At 40.5% G+C, this 24,232-nt stretch overlaps 1 protein-coding gene across 1 annotated transcript in view; it reads right to left on the minus strand.

The window, feature by feature from the left end:
* zmiz2 (zinc finger, MIZ-type containing 2) overlaps window positions 1-15,397 on the minus strand; it is a 57,170-nt gene extending 41,773 nt beyond the window's left edge. Inside the window, exon 1 of the mRNA XM_063013845.1 lies at window positions 15,048-15,397. The gene's annotated coding sequence lies outside the window, so the exon portion shown is untranslated. The remainder of the gene's footprint in view (window positions 1-15,047) is intronic.
* Window positions 15,398-24,232: the final 8,835 nt, after the last annotated feature.

Genomic DNA, 24,232 nt, shown 5'->3' on the forward strand with positions numbered 1-24,232 from the left:
TAGACAGATTACACGAGCTGCACTATCTGATGATCTCCAGGCTGTTCTGTCTTACTGTCAACCTTCTGTTAGTGCTCATGTTGCTGTCTGAGTTACACCTGGCCATGATCTGTACTCAGATACTATAAACACCGCTGTGTAAGGATAAAGCTGCGTGAAAATTTATGGATAACACTACTAACGCAGATACCCATTTCTGTCGAGATTTAATCAGTGGCATGTAATCCCTGGTAAGACTTGTGTGGTGTAAATAATTAATCAAGCTTTCTTTTTTTTTTAATTGTAGATTAAAAATGGCAATGGGGCCATTTCAAAACACCCTACCAATGTTGTGCTTATTTCTCAACGCCAGGAGCTGACACTCTTCCCAGGCATGAGCACATTTAATTGGTAATAAACCACAGAGAACAAATTATTTATTTATAATGAATAATTCCTTCCGGCTGCTTTTGTTAGGGGTCGCAACCAAGGATGTTCGTCCGTCCGTATATTTGATTTGGCACAAAATCAGGCCGGATGCCCTTAATATTTGTTTGTTTGTTTATTAGGATTTTAACGTCATGTTTTACATCTTTGGTTACATTCATGACAGGAACAGTAGATACTCATTACACAAGGTTCACCAGTTCACAAGGTTATATCGAACAGTCATGGACAATCTAGTGTCTCCAATTCACCTCACTTGCATGTCTTTGGACTGTGGGAGGAAACCGGAGCACCTGGAGGAAACCCACACGGACGCGGGGAGAACATGCAAACTCCACACAGAAAGGACCCGGACCGCCCCACCTGGGAACCGAACCCAGGACCTTCTTGCTGTGAGGCGACAGCGCTACACACTAAGCCACCGTGCCGCCCGATGCCCTTACTGATGCAACCCTTATGTTTATTCAGTCCTGGGAACGACACTAAGGGTGCACTAATGTGTGCCCCCTAAATGATTAGATTCACATAACACCATTTGTCTTCTGTATTTGTTATATCAACCTAGGTGTCAAACCCCTGGAACTCAGTCACTGCTGTAATAATATTTGTAAAAATAAACATTTGTTCATTAATAGTAGGGCTGGCTCGATACCACTTTTTTATGTCCGATACTGATACTGCAAATTGAGAATCTGCCGATGCCGATACCGATACCAATCCGATACTGTCATTTCTCCTCTCAAACAACTGAGCAGTAATAATACATGTCTCAATGCACCATGGTTAACTAGCTATCTAAATAACAATACTCAGACTGTGAAATAAATATTCTAAAGGAATAAATACAGAACCTACATAATCACACTTATGCAAAACTGCTGTGTTTATTTGAACTTTTACACACAGAACATTTAGCAGCATTGTTGGTTTCACTTACCACTTGCCAATAAGGGGGAGACACTTAATAATGCTATAAATGCAGCCTCCATTTGACATTGAGGTCATGGAATAGCAGCATGAGATGCAGCTGAGGGATTGCAGCATTATGTCAGTGTCCCATCAATACCCTATTAACATACTGTAGACCTGAGCATACAAGGTTTACTGTGAAGGTGCCACTCCAGTGCTACGAAATACTGTTTTGGGGTCCATTTTTCAGTGGTCACTGATGTATTAGGTGGATGAGGGTTGCCTACCTGAACTACCGATTGTGTAACGGGTCTAAATGTCTCGATACATTTTGTACAGTAACATCAGCAGTGCTTTGGCTATTCCCGCATCACACATAGACAATCATGTCTGTGTACATGCCCGTGTCCTTAGGGGTGGTGGGCTAGCATAATAGACTGCTGTATCACCCAAGCGCCCTACAATAATTAAAGTAAAAAATAAGGCAAAGTTTGTATGTGTGTCTGAGAAAGAAAGAAAAGTCTGCAAGTCGTGCAATTTTAGATTTATTTCAAAACAGAACAATTTCCAACCTATTAGGAGATTTAAGGCTTTGCTTATGTGTGGCAACCTGCACATTTACTTTAAAACTAACCTTGAGTAAACACAAAGTCGCAGCAAAAAGATCAGACTCCATACTGACGCAAAACGGCTTCATCGTTTCGTCATTGGTGGTTTAAATTATATAAACTTAAATAAACATTCATTCAGATTTAAATTAATTGAAATAATATTCAAGCAACAACATTAACTAAACACTCGTTTTCTTAACCGCTTATTCGATTAGGGTTGCGGGGTGGGGGTGGTGCTAGAGCCTTTCCCTGCTTGTCAATGGGCGCAAGGCACACAGTAACACCCTGGACGGGGCACCAGTCCAGCGCAGGGCACACACACACACACATTCACCTATAGGGCAATTCAGTGTCTCCAGTTAACCTGACTGCATGTTTTGGACTGTGGGAGGAAACCGGGGAGAACATGCAAACTCAGCACCCAGGACCCAGGACCTTCTTGCTGTGAGGCGACAGTGCTACCCACCGAGTCACCGTACCACCCAAGTCATTGACCCTTTGGACAAAAGATTGTGAACATAGCTACAGTGTATCACAAAAGTGAGTACACCCCTCACATTTCTGCAAATATTTTATTATATCTTTTCATGGGACAACACTATAGAAATAAAACTTGGATATAACTTAGAGTAGTCAGTGTACAACTTGTATAGCAGTGTAGATTTACTGTCTTCTGAAAATAACTCAACACACAGCCATTAATGTCTAAATAGCTGGCAACATAAGTGAGTACACCCCACAGTGAACATGTCCAAATTGTGCCCAAAGTGTCAATATTTTGTGTGACCACCATTATTATCCAGCACTGCCTTAACACTCCTGGGCACGGAATTCACCAGAGCTGCACAGGTTGCTACTGGAATCCTCTTCCACTCCTCCATGATGACATCACGGAGCTGGTGGATGTTAGACACCTTGAACTCCTCCACCTTCCACTTGAGGATGCGCCACAGGTGCTCAATTGGGTTTAGTCCATCACCTTTACCTTCAGCTTCCTCAGCAAGGCAGTTGTCATCTTGGAGGTTGTGTTTGGGGTCGTTATCCTGTTGGAAAACTGCCATGAGGCCCAGTTTTCGAAGGGAGGGGATCATGCTCTGTTTCAGAATGTCACAGTACATGTTGGAATTCATGTTTCCCTCAATGAACTGCAGCTCCCCAGTGCCAGCAACACTCATGCAGCCCAAGACCATGATGCTACCACCACCATGCTTGACTGTAGGCAAGATACAGTTGTCTTGGTACTTCTCACCAGGGCGCCGCCACACATGCTGGACACCATCTGAGCCAAACAAGTTTATCTTGGTCTCGTCAGACCACAGGGCATTCCCGTAATCCATGTTCTTGGACTGCTTGTCTTCAGCAAACTGTTTGCGGGCTTTCTTGTGCATCAGCTTCCTTCTGGGATGACGACCATGCAGACCGAGTTGATGCAGTGTGCGGCGTATGGTCTGAGCACTGACAGGCTGACCTCCCACGTCTTCAACCTCTACAGCAATGCTGGCAGCACTCATGTGTCTATTTTTTAAAGCCAACCTCTGGATATGACGCCAAACACGTGGACTCAACTTCTTTGGTCGACCCTGGCGAAGCCTGTTCCGAGTGGAACCTGTCCTGGAAAACCGCTGTATGACCTTGGCCACCATGCTGTAGCTCAGTTTCAGGGTGTTAGCAATCTTCTTATAGCCCAGGCCATCTTTGTGGAGAGCAACAATTCTATTTCTCACATCCTCAGAGAGTTCTTTGCCATGAGGTGCCATGTTGAATATCCAGTGGCCAGTATGAGAGAATTGTACCCAAAACACCAAATTTAACAGCCCTGCTCCCCATTTACACCTGGGACCTTGACACATGACACCAGGGAGGGACAACGACACATTTGGGCACAATTTGGACATGTTCACTGTGGGGTGTACTCACTTATGTTGCCAGCTATTTAGACATTAATGGCTGTGTGTTGAGTTATTTTCAGAAGACAGTAAATCTACACTGCTATACAAGCTGTACACTGACTACTCTAAGTTATATCCAAGTTTCATGTCTATAGTGTTGTCCCATGAAAAGATATAATGGAATATTTGCAGAAATGTGAGGGGTGTACTCACTTTTGTGATACACTGTATAATACCTCTAAAACCATATAACTAAGGAGCTGGTATCCCTTTGCTCCTACAGCAGCGTTTATATAAGATATTTCACTAAATTTCAGGACACAACTGCAGGAAATGTTTTTCTTTCAGTCCCAAGAGCATTAATGAGATTGGACCTGGGTGTGTGGCAGTCATGTCTGACTGCAGTCAACATTTAAAAGATGAACAACAGGGCTTAGACCTGGGCTCTGTAGAAGGCAGTCAGTTCATCCGCATGACCACAGCAAATCACTTATTTTAAGCCTTGCTCGTATATTGCTCCCCGCCTGGGGATCGAACCCAGGACCTTCTTGCTGTGAGGTGACAGGGGTACCCACCGAGCCACCGTGCTGCCCCCATTAGATAAACAATGACTTCTTTTTTTGATTATTGGTTAACCGAGTATTTATTGAAAAGGGATTTCAAAGAGGAAAATCCATGTGCAACAAAAGTCAATACACTTTAGACAAACCTGACCAATACTCTGCTTTGTGGCATGTAACATTCAGGACGAAGAGAAATGAAATGGTTGTGGCCCAACCTGAACAAACTTACACCTTTGTTATTAACCAAACTGATTTGCACATCAACATCTCAATGTTTAATGACAGACAAGCCCGATGCCCTGCCATCCCTAAGCAGGGGTCCCACCTCCCACCCCAGTGCCGCCTGTTTGTATGTTAACAGACGCAACATGCCTCAGAAACCCAAGCTGACTCTATTAACTATGATAACCGCAAACAGGAGCTCAAGATCAGAGCCTGACATAACGCAGATCGCAGTGTGATCCTTCAGCACACCAACAATGGGTCGATCCAAGCAGACAGTGTGGGTTGATTATCGGAGCATTACTGGTGTCACTTAGATTATGGTTGTTAAAAAAAAAAAAAAAAAAAAACTCACTCAGGGCTGTGCAATATCAGACAGACAGACAAGGCTATGGATCAGACTGAGAAATGGTAAGCTCTTATCCAGACAGATATAAAAAATAAGGTCAGTGTCAGAATTTTACAGCTTTGTTTAAATAACACAAGCAGAAATAAAACCTCTAGTTCTCGAGTTCCTAATGGCCTCACATAATGAATTCTGTCTTATTAGCCACGTTTACACTGATCAGCCATACCATTAAAACCACCTCCTTGTTTCTACACTCACTGTCCATTTTATCAGCTCCACTTATCATATAGGAGCACTTTGTAGTTCTACAATTACTGACTGCAGTCAGTTTCTCTGCATGCTTTGTTAGCCCCCTTTCATGCTGTTCTTCAATGGTCAGGACTCTCCCAGGACCACTACAGAGTAGGTATTATTTGGGTCGTAGGTCGTTCTCAGCACTGACATGGTGGTGGTGTGTTAGTGTGTGTTGTGCTGGCACAACAATGCTGATGGAGTTTTTAAACACCTCACTGTCACTGCTGGACTGAGAATAGTCCAGCAACCTAAAATATATAGCCTACAGCGCCCCGTGGGCAGCGTCCTGTGACCACTGATGAAGCAATAGATGCAGCAGCAATAGATGAGCGATCGTCTCTGACTTTACATCTACAAGGTGGACCAACTAGGTAGGAGTGTCTCATAGTGTGGACAGTGCTGCTGTGTCTGATCCACTCATACCAGCACAATGAACACTAACACACCACCACCATGTCATTGTCACTGCAGTGCTGAGAATCATCCACCACACCCTGTGGGGGTCCTGACCATTGAGGAACAGGGTGAAAGCAGGTTAAAAAATTTATGTAGAGAAACAAATGGATTACAGTCAATAATTGTAGAACTACAACGTGCTTCTATATGGTAAGTGGAGCTGATAAAATGGACAGTGAGTGTAGAAACAAGGAGGTGGTTTAATGTTATGGCTGATCAGTGTATAGCTTATCACATTACTACAGTGCCATTAAAATACTAGTCCTTGTTCTGGCCGTTTTTATATTTCCACATTTGTCACACTAAATGGTTTCATATCCTCATACAAAAGGTCATGTAATAAAGAATAAAAGCATTGTATTGTACTGAATGAGCTTCATTTAACTAAGGAAGAAGTTATGCAATGCCAGTATCACCCATCTAAAACAGTTATAGAAGAAACAGGTGTGCCACCTTTGGCAGCAATAACTGCAAAATGCCTCTGAGAACTCAAGATCAGCCTTTCAAATCAAATGCGAGGAATATTTGGCTGCTCTTTTTGCTGATTTGCTTTACTTCTGCCACACTACACGACTTTCAAGTTGTTCAGGTCGATGTACAGTTCACTACACGACTGGATCTCTTGGACTCGGGAGTCTTTTCAGCCATTGTGCATTTCACACTACACGATCTACCATCAGAAGGAATCGCAGGCGAGTCTGTCTGGTCTCCCAAAATACGTTTCGTCACGAAAACACACGCGAGAAGTGACGAGGGGTTTAACTATACTACGTCCAAAAATGCACGTCAACAATAAGCGAGCGATCAAAGCTGTCAATAAATCTAAGTGGATTGGACTACGCGACCAGCATGGATTGCCTGTACTGTAGGGAGTTGGAGGTTAATAAATATTTTTGCAATGCAGCGTTGGTGTTATGTTTTGTCGAGAACAATAAGGTCAGAAATACTGTAAAACGTGTGTGCCGATGTATTCTGATAGAACCTATATTATGCCCCTGTCCCACGTTTTTTACAACTCCTCCCCCCGTATCTTGCGTTCTTACTGGCTGTTCGACACAGCACTCATTGCCATCGCCAGACTGATCCAGATACTTAACATGCTAGATATTTTTCTCGAGTCTGCGAGTGCTCGTTGAACAGTTCACACATACCGATTTTCGATCCCTGAGCGAACACCGAGTTTCTTCCGAGCTGCCACAACCAGTCGGCGAGCAAAAATCAGGGCATAAGTTTCAGATCACAATCACAGATTGATGCCTGGACATTTCCCTTCAGGACTTTCTATGACAGCAGGATTCATGGTTAGCAGGATTCATGGTTCGTTTGGTTATGGTAAGTCACCCAAGCCAGTAAGCAGCAAAGCATCCCCACCCCATTAAACTACCACAAACATGTTTGACTGTTGGTATGATGTTCTTATAGTGTAATGCTGTGGTAAGCCTACAACTTTTAGTGTTCTTCATTTGAAGATAATGATTTTCACTGTGGTTCAGTGGAGTCCCACAGCCTTAGAAATGGCTGTGCAACCTGTTCCAGACTGATCTATTTCAAAACCTTGATTATTTATTTTTTTGCTTCTTGTACAGTCCTTTCAGTCAAATTGCTATAAAGGTTTTAATTAAGAGATATATAGCTTTAACAAGGCTGTCTTATTTAATCCAATTATCCATTACATTTGGTTAACAGACTAATCGAGTAATACAGGTCAATTTACCAAAGGTTGGCTCATACATTAGAACGTAATAGACCAACTGGGGTGAGTGATTTAAACTATTAACACTGTGAACAGACAACAGGAGCACATATTAAACATTTTAAGATGAGCACTTCTCTAAACAAATAAATGTCTGTTTAAAGATCTCACCAGTCTGATCAATGATCTTACCGTAGTGGCTGCAACACTGCGGCAATTGGGCGTGATAATTATAAAGTTATTATTTACATAACGTTTCTGTAGGCTTAAACTTACTCATGTAAGAACAAAGTGAATGCTCCTCTGATAGATACTTTTAAAAGCCATACAGCTTTTGGCATTTTTAATCAGTTTGGATTAGTGTCTCTATATTTAAAAAATATATATATCACTCTAGATAGATTTACATTGGGTTATTCTACCACTGATGTTACTGTAGTCAAAGCATGCTGGAATTCCATTCAATACCTACATGACAGAATACAATAGGATTAAAAACCTGACCTCTTTGCAAAATGAAGCCTGAACAAAAGAAATGTCAAGCAATAAAGGTTTATCACCTCCAAGTCCATAATGCAGAACTAATAATAAATATTTCTTGCGATTGGTCGACCTAGTCGATGACGCCAACGCTGAAAATGCGCCGACATCAATATTTTAAGTCGATGCATCGTTTTTAAAACTATGCTTATAAATGATCCTTATTAATTTCTACAACGTTTCCATTCATATCACCGTTCATATGATTTCCCTCAGCACTACTTGCTGACCTAAGCCATAAGCCATGACCTAAGCCATATTTGGTCCAGTCACTGGTTGGCGGCATTAAGCGCAGTCCTAAAAAATGCCGTCTGCAGCAGTCAGAGGCCGATTGTAGAGAGCTTTCAAAGAAAAGCTAAAAGTTTTACAAGACCCAAATCATCAGAAGTTTGGGAATACTTAAAACTGGCACCAAAAAAAAGGTGGTTTGTACACTGTGCAAAGCTTTGATTGTACCACAGCAGCACTATCGCGATGTTGCACGTCTATATTGTTTCATTACGCTTCTTAATCACGGAGATCTTGGAATACCGTATTTCTTAGCGAGTTTAGTTAGGGCGCATTCACGTGAGAAGCAACATGCGGCGCGCACTTTGCTGCGTTGGGTTCACGATTTCTGCGGTTGTCGCGGTGATCAAAGCGCAAAAAGCTTCTCATGTGAATGTGCCCTAACACTTACCACTGTGTTTACATCGCTTAAAATGTGAAGTAATTTTTGAGTGAATGTGTAGGTTAGAATCTGGGCTCATTCTGTCGTTACTGTACGTTGGACTTAATAAGACGTGCCTACCTCTTTTTTATTTCTGCTATAAGTTGAAGCACTTTGCTTTGTGTACGGAATTCCGTAAATACATGCTGCACTTGATAATGTGGACATAAACCCTGTGTACATTTAGTTTTGTGCCATATTATTATGCCATGCAGTTTGTTGTTAAAATAAAAGAAGCGTAAATGAGATTCTGAATTACATTTTTTGAAGAAAAATTCATCGTTAGATTAATCGATAGAAAAATAGTCGTTAGTGGCAGCCCTACTCTTACTAACGACTAGCAAATAATTATAAATTATATATAACCACCAGTTGTTTTAAAGAAACAAAATTCCACCACACACATCGTGTAACAGGTCTTTCCCGTTCAATAATTAAAACCAAAAAAATTTAAACTGGTATTTACAAAGAGATCAAGTGTAGAAGGGACTCTATTTAACTGAACCAAAAGAAAATGGACCTGAAGTTCCAGCAAACATACTTAAATATCAATCCTTACTATCCAATTGGCATTATTCACAGAAGTAATTGCTCATCGAGTGAGAACGTGGCCAATTTGTTTTCTAGACGTGTCTTGAGGTGCAACGACGCCGTATCTCCTAAATCATCCGCTGTCTCAGTGTGCAAGCTCTAAATTAAATTACCTCCTCGTTCTTTTGTTTCTCCTCTGGTGCTGCTGTTGGCACATCCTGAACAAAAAAAAGTCTTTACACACTGCAGTTCAGGGCTGAGCTCAACCACCATGTTTTCACAACCCAAGGTTATATATAAAAAATTTTTTTTTTTTTTTTAAACAGGCGATAGATTTCAAGGCGTGTTTGCTCTACTTTAAAACGTCTCAGCTATACGAGACATGTTAATTGACGTGTTCTATTATAATGATAAAGCTTGTGTTTCTTGTTAGTCTTTAAATAGCAACAGTAGATGCTAGTGTTACGTGAGCATGTTCATTTGAATACAAGAACTGATGATTATATAAATGACATGTATCTTCACGTCAGAACAGGATTTAAGTGAGTAAGATGCTCTGAGTAATGCCTTTTAGACGTACTAGGCACATCTAAAAACACTGCGTCTACATCCGTCTCCCATGAGAGGACAGTAAAAGTACATTTATTTTCAGAACACAGAGATCTACTTAAAGCCAGAAGCTAACCACTTTACAATAATGTACTAAACCCCTTATAACAAGGAGTTCATTATGCCAACATTATCCAGCCACTGTCAAACCCATCCCCTATAAGCAAATATAACCAGTTTGTGCAAACTTTTTCTGTGAGACTGTTCAGAATTTGCATTGAATATCTCTAAAAACACGGCTCATTATCAGATTACACAAACCTCCAGTAAAGCAAGAAAGTATGCCAAGTATTTCATTACCAAACCATTTTAGGCATTGCAAGCAGATGGGATGTGCTTTAGCAATACTCTACACTGCAAGCTGAATAGAGTCATTTACACTACAAAGTGACTACTTTAGATAATAAAGTCTAGGGGATTCCATTACATCTCTGTGTGAAAAGCAGCCACAATTAGTTTTTACTTTGTGCGGGCAGTTTAAGAAGGACGTTTCATTACTTCTAGTAGGAAAAAGCTCATCAGGACTCCTGATTTCCTGGGTTTTTGCACATAGGACAGCAGAGCATGAAAGCAAGACGGTGACTTCTGCAAATTACAAGCAGCACACAGATTATTCCAGCACTTTTTCTCATTGTTGAGAATCAAGGCATTTAGGCTGTTGTAGCCTAGTGGTTAGGGTACTGGACTAGTAATCAGAAGGTCGCTGGTTTAAGCCCCACCACTGCCAGGTTGCTGCTGTTGGGCCCTTGAGCAAGGCCCTTAACCCTCAATTGCTCAGACTGTATACTGTCCCAGTACTGTAAGTCGCTTTGGATAAAGGCGTCTGCTAAATGCCGAAAATGTAAAAGTAAATCTATTAACCACCGCTTTATCCTCATCAAGGTCACGGTGGGTCGGTTTTCCCCCCAGAAACACACCATAACCAGAACACCAGTGCATCATGGGGCCTCGCCCTCCCCACATCCAGACACAGCCAATCATGTCTGTACGTAGACACCTGAACGGACACTGGCGAATTCGAACCCGGGATCCCAATTTGCATAATTTATCACAAACCGAGTCTATAACATGTACACCGATTAAAACCACCTCCTTGTTTCTACACACACTGTCCATTTTATCAGCTCCACTTACCATATAGAAGCACTTTGTAGTTCTACAATTACTGACTGTAGTCCATCAGTTTCTCTGCATGCTTTGTTAGCCCCCTTTCATGCTGTTCTTCAATGGTCAGGACCACCACAGAGCAGGTATTATTTGGGTGGTGGATCATTCTCAGCACTGCAGTGACACTGACATGGTGGTGGTGTGTTAGTGTGTGTTGTGCTGGTATGAGTGGATAGGACACAGCAATGCTGATGGAGTTTTTAAACACCTCCCTGTCACTGCTGGACTGAGAATAGTCCACCAACCAAAAATATCCAGCCAACAGCACCCCATGGGCAGCGTCCTGTGATCACTGATAAAGGTCTAGCAGATGACCAACTCATCAACAGCAGCAACAGATGAGCGATCGTCTCTGACTTTATATCTACAAGGTGGACCAACTAGGTAGGAGTGTCTAATAGAGTGGACAGTAATGGACACTATTTAAAAACTCTAGCGGTGCTGCTGTGTCTGATCCACTTATACCAGCACAACACACTCTAACACACCACCACCACCACGTCATTGTCACTGCAGTGCTGAGAATCATCCACCACCTAAATAATACCTGCTCTGTGGTGGTTGTAGAGAAACAGATGGACTACAGTCAGTAATTGTAGAACTACAAAGTGCTTCTATATGGTAAGTGGAGCTGATAAAATGGACAATGTGTGTAGAAACAAGGAGGTGGTTTTAATGTTATGGCTGATCATCAACTGTTCAAGGGAAGCAGTAAGCTTTAAAGTGGGACTTTTAATTCACACCTCGAACAACCCCTATATTGAAAGCAGAGACGAGATTGCTACTGCTGATATCACAGAGCCACAAAGTTGTTTGTTGGTTGGTACAACCCCCGTACAGATGACCCCTGTCATTTATGTCTGATTTATAACTTGGGCTTACTGTGGTAAATGTAACTACATTACAGGCACATCCAGTACCTTACGCTAAGTGGTTTTTTTTTTTTTTAGAAGTTTATAGAAGTAGCAGTAATTTGTATAACACATTAATAGGTATAATAGGCTTGACAGTAAACAGTTAACCACTTAAGTGTGCAATACAGTTTGTTGATATGACATTTTCTGATTAACTGAACCAGTTCACTGACTTACACATGAGGAAACATCTGTGTTTTACCTGCTCTATGACCCACAAACACTTGCTGGAGTAAAGACACGAGCAGTGCATTGAATCCCTGCCATGTGTCCACATTACACTTCTGAAACCTTCTTTACTAACCATGCAGCTATGGCCTACAATGCAAGCTTGAACCAGTAGCAAAAGATTAAACCCATTTTAGGACAATACACCCATCATTTACAGCAAGTGTCAAAATATTGCACAACCTATTGCATTTCTATACACACTTATGATGTCAGCATGGAAAGTATTGAGCAGGGTGGAACACTGCAAAGACACTGTGGTGCAAGCTCAACCTAATCACACACACATGGGCCAGCCATGTGCACATAAGAAACACTGGTTATCAAAAGTAAACAGCATTGTTAAGTAAGAATATCTCTTCTACTAATTAAGTTCTGAAGGAATGACATTTAACCAAGTAAATCACAGACTTAATTATTTAATTAATGCTGCCAGTTATTAAAAAGAGAACTTTCTAAGAAGTGTTAATTAAATTGAGGTCAGAACTGGGACAGCTACTACCAATCTCTCTGAACCACAATGTCATCATATACTGGCACATCCCTAGCACAGTAGTCTTCCTGCAGCACGGCTATCAGCCACTGGTTAATGTTAAGTAGGTTGACCTCTGTGCTTAAGGCTCTATTGGTATTTAAAATTACTGTGGTAAACTATAACAAGGTTACACTGCTGCCACATCCGTTACTTTAACCTAGGTGTGTTTAAACGAGTTAAACTGATTTTTTTTAAATAGCTTTGTACAAATTGGTTCCTATAGGCTTGACAGTTAACCAAACAGTTATTACGATGGTCTATGATGGCATGTTACCAATATCAAACCTAGAGCATTCGCAGGTAACATGCAACATATGCAATAAGGTAATAATAATAAACCTAGACAAGTAGACATGTTTTGTGGGAGGTTCAAACAAATGTTCACGAGGATATGTCTATGCTTAATACACTGCTCTAACAAACAGAATATCAATGGATTGGATTACATAATTAGCCTTAACCAAACAGTTATTACGGTGGTATGTGATGGCATGTTACCAATATCAAACCTAGAGCATACGCAGGTATCAGTAGTGATCCAATACAGGCATTCTTTAACTACTGAACAGTTTCTCTGCAACACATGCAATAAGGTAATAATAATAAACCTAGATAACAATGTTTTGTGAGAGGTTCAAACACATGTTCACGGGGATATGTTTATGCTCAATACATTGTTCTAACAAACAGCATATCAATGGATTTGATTACATACTGAGCCTTAAGCAAACAGTTAATATGGTGGTCTGTGATGGCATGTTACCAATATCAAACCTAGAGCATTCACAGGTATCAATAGTGATTCAATACAGGTATTCTTTTATTATGGAACAGTTTCTCTGCAACATATGCAATAAGGTAAAAATAATAAACCTAGACAACATTTTGTGAGAGGTTCAAACATATGTTCATGAGGATATGTTTATGCTCAATAGATTGTTCTAACAAACAGCATATCAAGTCAGGTCAAGTCAAATTTATTTATATAGCATTTTTTACAGTGGACATTGTCTCAAAGCAACTTTACAGAATCCAATGGATTCAATAATGCCTTAAATACGCTCTGAAATGCAGTTCCAGGATGCTGCGTCCCTACAAGTGTTGTTATTACAAGTGTACTGCAGCCATACTGGACAATTTATTAGTTCCCAAATACATAATACAATCACTGACTTATTGTCTTCTCTATCCTGCCCATCAATTAAAAATATTTTTAGAATCAAGAACCATTATAGGCACAGCATTAAGGAGGTACAACAAGGTTGCTCTGGGTTTTAAACCTTGTTTACAATTATTCGTCACACACCCATCTTTTTAGGTGGTCGGCTATGCTTTCAGATCAGGTGAGAGATGAGAAAGGGCCAGATTGATTTCAGTATTCAGGTATACCAATTACCGTGAGCACTTGCTCGGAAATAAACCTGTTATTTTATTCAGTCCGGCGTTAAGTCAGGAATTACACAAAAACAGAACTCCAAATAGAACTTTGTCATCTACTGTACTTGGTTGCAATCACATCAAATATGCCCCCAGCAGGCATTCCACATCATCATCAAGTTGAATAAAATACAGTACACCAAAAGCTGACTTGCAAATGTGTTGAATCTGATCTGATACTCATACTGAACCAGCATTTTAAGGCCAAATCAAACCAGTATATTTATATTCTAAGGTTCCAGCACCCTAAAATCTAGCCAGTGGTGGCCCTATGGTAGTCTCATTGATATATTGGTGGTACAGTCTGGTTGACAAACTGTGCATAAAAAGGTCACAATTCCTGGCTTGATGTGAAGTGGGGTTTAATATTAAGCCCAGCATTAATAAGAACAAAAAAAGGTCAAGTCAAACTGTTTACTGGTAAGTAGTGGATGTACCACCACACCAGACAAGAGAAGATGCTGTGTGTGTGTGTGTGTGTGTATATGTCACTGATAATACTTACACAAATATTATGTAAGACACAAAACTACAGTACATTCAAAAACATTAATTCCGTCCCAAATACCACGGTAAAACCAAAAAGCTTGAATAGAAACAATAGTCTGGCTATGTAAATGACTTTAGCGTGAGGTGATAATGCAGGCTGGCAGTCGTGCTAACTAGCTTGCTAACTGCCTTTTAGTTTGTAGTACTACAGCTAGCATCGGTGTTAGCATCAATAGGCTAGCTAAGAGCACTCTGAATGGAAAAAGGCTAATTTATATTAAAGAAAGGTTTTAAACCCGAGTCCGGAATTCGTCTCAAAAGCAAGAAAAGAAAGAGCCCGTGGTTACTAGTCAATATTATATATATATATATATATATATATATATGTAACTATAAAATGTACGTAAGTGTAAATTGTAGAAGTTTGTATTGAGAAGCTCGGATAGCTAGCTAACATTAGCACCTTATTGACTTACCTCAAGCCTCCAGCTGCCCGAGGTTGCTCAGCTCGCTAAACCGTGTAAGAATCCTCGAAAGCGGGCTGACTGAAGCCGACACACCGCCTGCTACATTCAGATCTTGTCCGAGTCCGAATCCCCTTCTCTTCTCACGTCTGTTCAAAAGCGGCTTCCAGATGTCCTACTTCTTTCTATAATCCATCTACGACTGTTAAACCGAGACTAGATAAAAATAATAAAAGCCCAAATGTTCGCGCTGTGTGTGTTTAACCGAGCTCGGCGGGGTTACAGTAACGAAGAAAGTAGGAGCTCGGCGGAGCGACTGTACAAAACACTGAGCTGTGAGCGCTGCTGTGGAGTTCCTAACCTTACCCAGTCGGCCCTATTTTGCAAAGCTCAACCGCATTCCTACCTCTATTGCACAATGAGCCGCTATAATTTATTCATGAGCTCATGGGGATGGAGCTTCTCTCTCTCTTTCTGTCAGAAGAAAAGAGGGGCAGGTTTTTTCTCTCACTCACCCCCTCATCATCATCATCTGCCCTCCCCTACTGAACTTCCCCCAGCCGAGCCGCTCCTCAGGCCAGATTAGCAGATCAGCACACCGAGCAGCCGATCACTCACTCACTCACTCACTCACTCAATTACTGCATTATAATGCTCACTCACTCAACTCAAACTCAAAAGAAGCTTTATTGGCATGACAAACTAGGACATTCGTATTGCCAAAGCTCAGTTACAGAGAAATAATAAAAATAACAATAACAGACATCCCAAGTTGCAAAAACTCATTTCAGGGAGGTATCCCACCCACCAAAGGATTATGGGTGATAACAGAACTTTTAGGAGCTGCTAACTGAGCTACTAAGCTAACTGTTCGCGTCACAAACACATTAATGTGTGGACTACATAGTGCACTAGATAGTGTGAAAGATAATAGATTTATGTTCCCTACATAGTGCACTAGATTGTATATTAGAAAATAATTTCTGTTCCTTACTTAGTGCACTAGATAGTGTACTAGATAATAGACTTATGTTTTTTACATAATGCTTTAGGTAGCGTATTAGTTAATGGATTTAGGTTCCCTACATAGTGCACTAGATGGTATTTTATATATAAATGTATGTTCCCTACGTAGTGCACTAGATAGTGAATTAGACAACTGGTTTATGTTCCCTACATAGTGCACTAGATAGTATTTTAGATATGAATTTATGTTCCCTACGTAGTGCACTAGATAGTGAATTAGACAATTAATGTATGTTCCCTACATAGTGCACTAGATTGTATATTATAAAACGGATAGTTCCGGTCCTAAAATCTGATTGGCTGAGCCGCGTTCGAAGCCGTTGTAAAAATCCCCGATAAACGCACACCTAGGACCACCTCACATCATTCCATATTAATACGCCACTGAATAGAAAAAGTTAATGTTATTTTCGCCCTCATGTTGCCTAGCAACACTGTTACTCGAACTATTTTGCGTCGCGGAAGAATGCTTTATTGTAAGTTTATACACAATAAATACATTTATGAATTAAACATTGTTGTATTTATTATATTTTATGTTGACCGCCATTTTATAAAAGCAATAAGCCACTCGAGACCGTGCATTACTGTTATGATTTTAGCACGGGGAAAGAAGTTTTAGGCACTCCGCTTCGCGTCGTGCCAAAAACGTCATCCCCGTGCTAAAATCACAGTAATGCACGGCCTCTCGTGGCTTATTGCTTTATTAGAAAAAAAATTATGTTCCTTACTTAGTACACTAGATAGTATTTTATATATAAATTTATGTTCCCTACGTAGTGCACTAGATAGTGAATTAGACAACTGGTTTATGTTCCCTACATAGTGCACTAGATAGTATTTTAGACATGAATTTATGTTCCCTACGTAGTGCACTAGATAGTGAATTAGATAATTGGTTTATGTTCCCTACATAGTGCACTAGATTGTATATTAGAAAAAAATGTATGTTCCTTACTTAGTGCACTAGATAGTGTACTAGATAATAGACTTATGTTTCTTACATAATGCTTTAGGTAGCGTATTAGTTAACGGATTTAGGTTCCCTACATAGTGCACTAGATTGTATATCAGATCACGGATTTATGTTCCCTAAATAGTGCACTAGATAGTGTATTAGACAATTGGTTTATGTTCCCTACACAGTGCACTAGATTGTATATCAGATCACGGATTTTTGTTCCCTGCATAGTGCACTAAATTGTATATCAGATCACGGATTTATGTTCCCTACATAGTGCACTAGGTAGTGTATTAGACAATTGGTTTATGTTCCCTACACAGTGCACTAGATTGTATATCAGATCACGGATTTATGTTTCCTACATAGTGCACTAGATAGTGTATTAGATAACGCATTCATGTTCACTACATAGTGCACTAGAAAGTATAACTAGATGATGATTTGTGTTCCTTACATAGTGCACTAGATAGTGTATTACATAATTAATTATGTTCCCTACATAGTGCACTAAATTGTATATCAGATAACGGATTTATGTCCCCTACACAGTGCGCTAGATTGTTCTAGATTCCGGGAGATTTTATCTGACTTGCAGGTATCAGGGAGCCGCTATGTATATGCGAGAGACTCCCAGAACTTCCGGGAGACGTGGGACGTCTGACATCCCAAGCTGCAAAAACTCATTTCAGGGAGGTACCCCCGGACCTCGACCCGACCCCCCAAGCCCAAAAAAAAAAAAAAAGCTAAAAAACCTCTCGCACCCACCAAAGGATTATGGGTGATAACAGAACTTTTAGGAGCTGCTAACTGAGCTACTAAGCTAACTGTTCGCATCACAAACACATTAATGTGTACTACATAGTGCACTAGATAGTGTGAAAGATAATAGATTTATGTTCCCTACATAGTGCACTAGATTGTGAATTAGACAATTGGTTTATGTTCCCTACACAGTGCACTAGATTGTATAACTAGATGATGATTTGTGTTCCTTACATAGTGCACTAGATAGTGTATTAGATAACGCATTCATGTTCACTACATAGTGCACTAGAAAGTATAACTAGATGATGATTTGTGTTCCTTACATAGTGCACAAGATAGTGTATTACATAATTAATTATGTTCCCTACATAGTGCACTGGATTGTATATTCGATCATAGATTTATGTTACCTACTTAGTGTCACTACATGTCATTGTCACTGCATAATACCTGCTCTGTGGTGGTCCTGTGGGGGTCCTGACTATTAAAGAACAGGGTGAATGCAGGCTAAAAAAGTATGCAGAGTAACAGAAGGACTACAGTTAGTAATTGTAAAACTATAAAGTGCTTCTATATGGTAAGTGGAGCTGATAAAACGGACAGTGAGTGTAGAAACAAGGAGGTGGTTATGGCTGATCAGTGTATATTCTATATGTGAGTGAGCAAGTGGGTAAGTAAAGTGCATACAAATGGTCGCTGCACCTTGTAAAGAGAAAATAAGTACAAGGTAGGCATAACTAATAAACTGGCAAATTCCATTTAGTCATAATTAAATTAGGATAATTTATTAATACAGTTAGTATGAAGTACCATTTTCTATTTTCCATACTTCACTTATAATGGCTCTACCTAAGTGGAAGTTATTATGATGCTCAGGGCCATTTTTGCATAAGTTAGAATAATTACATCATTGGAATATGTCACAGACAAATTGAAAACTGCTTTATTAGAGGAATTAAGTAGAGGCAAGTCAAAGGAATAGTCTGTTCCATTAAACACACCAAAGATAATTCACAGGTCCCATCACCTACCTGTTTTATGTCATATGTTCATATTAGTTACTTGTCTGTTTGTTTCATATTAATTAGATGTTTTACACTGCATTGTACACGGCAAAAACGTATTCATAAGTTTCTTTAAGACTTTAAACACTGCTAGACTTTAATTTCCATATACCCATAAAATTACCAAATTAATTCATACTATAATTAGCTTAGTTTTTACTTAATTTAAATCAGGATAACAGTTAAGATGAAGTACTTGAATAAATCTGCCACACAGCCTTGAGAAAACAAATCCCAAATGAAGATGTAATAATTCACTAAATACAGATGAACATAAGCATCTGTAACATTTTAATCGACTGGATAATGCATTGAATTGAATAAAGGATATTCCTGTATACACCAGTTTCTACACTCACTGTTCATTTTATCAGCTCCACTTACCATATAGGAGCACTTTGTAGTTCTACAATTACTGACTATAGTCCATCTGTTTCTCTGCCTGCTTTGTTAGCCCCCTTTCATGCTGTTCTTCAATGGTCAGGACCCCCACAGGACCACCACAGAGCAGGTATTATTTGGGTGGTGGCTGATTCTCAGCACTGCAGTGACACTGACATGGTGGTGGTGTGTTAGTGTGTGTTGTGCTGGTATGAGTAGATCAGACACAGCAGCGCTGCTAGAGTTTTTAAAATACCATGTCCACTTACTGTCCACTCTATTAGACACTCCTACCTAGTTGGTCCACCTTGTAGATGTAAAGTCAGAGGCGATCGCTCATCTATTGCTGCTGTTTGAGTTGGTCATCTTTGAGACCTTCATCAGTGGTCACAGGACGCTCCCCACTGGGCACTGTTGGTTGGTGGACTATTCTCAGTCCAGCAGTGACATTGAGGTGTTTAAAAACTTCATCAGCACTGCTGTGTGTTATCCACAGTGCATAGAATGATCCACCACCCAAATAATACCTACTCTGTAGTGGTCCTGGGAGAGTCCTGACCATTGAAGAACAGCATGAAAGGGGGCTAACAAAGCATGCAGTGAAACATATGGACTACAGTCAGTAATTGTAGAACTACAAAGTGATTCTACATGATAAGTGGAGCTGATAAAATGGACAGTGAGTGTAAAAACAAGGTGGTGGTTTTAATGTTAGATTTTTGTGGCTGATCATCTGGGCGTATGTAATAGTTATGCTTTAGTAGTAAGTTATCCCTATCAAACTTTAATTGTGACCACCATTCCTCTTTATTGTTACTAATTATGCGCATGTTAGAAAACATAAATAGTACAGCTTTAGTCACTAATGCCCCTATATTTCAGGCACCTAGTATTTGGTCTCTGAAACTCTGAACACTTTGCCACCTCACGTTGCTTTAAAATCCAACACATGAAAGTCAAAACAAGGGTTTACAGCTGGTTTTTCTTTAACCTAATTAGTGTCTGGATAATGAGGAGTTCTTCATTGGTATTCACCTGTGTGCTTTGTTAGGTAAACATAAACGGTTTGGAGCTCTGTAAACAGCTGTTGCTCACTTCATCAGTAGTCTTCGGCACTGTTTTTACTGGTGGTGTCATGGTAAAGAAAAAGGGCTTTTACAGACACCTGTCCAAAATCTGATATTCCCAAATATACTTGTATTATCATTTTACATATACTATTAAAAAACTACTGATTTTCCAACTGTTTCTTCTTACATGTATATTAATTTGTAACAAGTCAGTGATTTATAATTTTATTATCTGTCTGAGTCACATTTAACAGCTATTCCAACCAAAAAGTGTTTTTCCTCTACAGCAAAGACCCTTCTAGTGTGTCCATTTAGACATGATTGATCAATAAACATCAGCTTCAGTTGCAGACACTAACCTTGTAGTTAAAACCCCCTCCTTGTTTCTACACTCACTGTCCATTTTATCAGCTCCACTTACCATATAGAAGCACTTTGTAGTTCTACAATTACTGACTGTAGTCCATCTGTTTCTCTACATACGTTTTAGCCTGCTTTCACCCTGTTCTTCAATGGTCAGGACCCCCAGAGGACCACTACAGAGCAGGTATTATTTGGGTGGTGGGTCATTCTCAGCAATGCAGTGACAATGTCATGGTGGTTGTGTGTTAGTATGTGTCGCTGCTGGAGTTTTTAAACACCTCACTGTCACTGCTGGACTGAGAATAGTCCACCAACCAAAAATATCCAGCCAACAGCGCCCCATGAGCAGCGTCCTGTGACCACTGATGAAAGTCTAGAAGTTGACCAACTCAAACAGCAGCAATAGATGAGTGATCGTCTCTGACTTTATATCTACAAGGTGGATCAACAAGATAGGAGTGTCTAATAGAGTGGACAGTGAGTGGACAAGGTATTTAAAAAACTCCAGCAGCGCTGCTGTGTCTGATCCACTCATACCAGCACAACACACACTAACACACCACCATCTAAATAATACCTGCTCTGTAGTGGTCCTGTGGGGGGTTGGACTGGCTGATCGGTGTATGTTAGTGCTTGTTTCTGAAATCTTCTTCTTGTTCTTAAATCCTTTTCAGATCTGTATTTTCATATAATTACATCTTAAACTTGCTGATATACTAATACTCTTTACATTACATTTGCGGACTGGTACCGGTCTGTAGGTCATTTATTAATGGGCCGCACAGAAAGAATAAATAATTAGAGATTGCTACATCAGCAATGACAACAGTACTTTTTATGGGTGTTATTGTCTCCAGTCACCCCTAGGTGGGAGCAGTGTCTCGTTGCAGCGAAAAAAAAAGCTTATTTGTGAGTACTGTAGTACAGTTATTCTAATTTAAATTATATCTTATATGAAACCAATCTGTGGTGTGAAAAAGGTTGGGGACCACTGAACTAGTGAAAGACTGGCTTTTTCATATTTGACATAATGGACACAAAACATGCATTTCTATATTTGAATTGAATAGTCTATGACACTCAGCTATTAAATAGTTTACAGGGCTGTGTACTATTGTTTCAAGACAGTGTAAGATACTATAAACCTTCTAATACGTATTTAGCCAACACATAATTCTAGGCACTCCTCTCTAAGTCAATGATGGCTTTATGTTCCTTTGTTTGTCAATCCCTCACTCTTCTGCTGGAGTGTAATTGATATTCCTTCCTTGTTCTGTCTTGTTAAGATCTTACAGGGCAATGGCATTTCTGCAGAAAAAGAGGAAAATAACTGCCCCTAAGACACTGAGTCAATAAAACAGACACTTTACGATGCCAGGAGGGAACAGACTGCACCACTACAGTTCAGAGCTAACATCAAGGTGTAGGGTTGAATGATAATTTGGACAGAATACCACATTATTATTGTTATTAAATTTTGTTTGAGGGATTTTGTTTGAACTGTCACATCAAGCTGCACAGATCTGTGTTTGGAGAAGAAAGCATTGAGAATACTGCAGCCACCTTTCTTGTCCCCCTGGTTAGAATGGTACACTCCATTCCAATGGCAAGAACATATCATGGGAATTATCCAGCAGAGAAAGACAGCAGGAGGGAGAGTGAGAGAGAAAGAGTAAGTGAGTAATAGAAAAAGAGAGAGAGAAAATGTGTGTGAGAGAGCACAGTGAGGCTAGACTGAAGCTGCTGAGAAAAGAACAATAGATCTGCAGTCTTGATGAGCGTGACTGAATGCGACTCTAGAGGTTTGGATCCAGACAAGTGCTGTAGGGAGCGAGCGCTTTGTCAAAAAGGCAGGAAACAAAAGGAGTTAGCTGACCAGGTAATGAGGGGACAAATTAGAACCTCTCAAAGCATTCAAACCTTGACAGGAAGATCAATTTTCATCAATTAAATTACCTAATTAAATTAAACCTGACTTAATTTAAAAATAACAAGTCGAGCCTAATCCATGCTACACTGGTCAGCTACAGAAGGAAGACTAGATTACAGGTTGGTGGGTCCAAGCAATATATGAATGTATGAAAATATCTACATCATTCTTTGTGTGTATGTTTCAGATCAGTCACTTGAAGTGCCTTCATCACTGCAGGAAGCCAGTGCAGCAAAGGCAGGCGGAGGAAAAAAAATTAGTCTGACTTATGTTCAGCAGCTCCCTGTTGCCCTGGAAACAGGTGCTGAGATTCTTTGCCTTTTTTCCTATCTTTTCTCCTCGCTATCGATGTCAGTGCCACCTCCCACAGCCTCCCTTCCCCCCCGACCTGCCGCAACCCCCCTTCCTCATTCCCATCTACTGCATTCATTTAACAATGTCACAGGCCTGAACAACCAGCCTCTCCCTTTTTGCCCTCTAAGAACTAAAACACACTGTAACAGGGTCAAACAGGACCTTGCTACTGCTGGAGGGTTTGCCCGTTGCTGCATTTCTCTGACCCTGGGCTAATCTCTATGAGCCGTCCCAGCAGTCCAAGCAAAAGCATACAAAGAAAAATATCGCAGAACGTATTGAAGAACAACTCGTGCCTCCCTCACCCTCGTGGTCCGGCTGTCAGATTCACATACACAAGCTGCAATATATATTTTGTGTGACTGATGAGTTGGTAAAAAGGGCAGCTGTGTGTTTTTTAACAAGAAGATTGATCTGGTGCACTTGCTCAGCCTGAAGCATGGGTCCAGGAAAACATGGAGCAGGCACATGCAAGACCTCGTGTTTGATTTCGTTTTCTGGCCTTTTAAAGTCAACAGTGCTTTTTGGAGGGGCTGTGCTCTGCATTCCATTGTAGTGACTTCTCCCTGGCCTGGAGAGGAACATTCCCGGGAAGTGGCTAACAGCAGTGAAAAAAAAAGAGAAAAGGGGGGGGGGGGTTTGGATGGCTGGATTGGGAAGATAGAGCTGTTCTCTTTCACCTTAATTCGGCTAAACTGCAACAACAATGACACACTGCAGATCAGCCATACCATTAAAACCACCTCATTGTTTCTACACACACTGTCCATGTTATTAGCTCCACTTACCATATAGAAGCACTTTGTAGTTCTACAATTACTGACTGTTGTCCTTCTATTTCCCTGTGTGCTTTGTTAGCCTGCTTTCATGCTGTTCTTCAATGGTCAGGAACTCCACAGGACCACTACAGAGTAGGTATTATTTGGGTGGTGGATCATTCTCAGCACAGCAGTGACACTGACATGGTGGTGTTGTGCTGGTATGAGTGGATAAGACACAGCAGCACCTCACTGTCACTGCTGGTCTGAGAATAGTCCACCAACCAAAAATACATTCAGCCATCAGCGCCCCATGGGCAGCGTCTTCTGACCACTGATGAAGGTCTAGAAGATGACCAACTCAAACAGCAGCAATAGATGAGCGATCGTCTCATTTTACATTTACAAGGTGGACCAACCAGATAGGAGTGTCTAATGGAGTGAACAGTAAGTGGACACGCTATTTAAAAACTCCAGCAGCGCTGCTGTGTCTGATCCACTCATACCAGCACAACACACGCT

The sequence above is a fragment of the Trichomycterus rosablanca genome, chromosome 18, assembly GCF_030014385.1.
Source record: "Trichomycterus rosablanca isolate fTriRos1 chromosome 18, fTriRos1.hap1, whole genome shotgun sequence".
Lineage (NCBI taxonomy): Eukaryota > Metazoa > Chordata > Actinopteri > Siluriformes > Trichomycteridae > Trichomycterus > Trichomycterus rosablanca.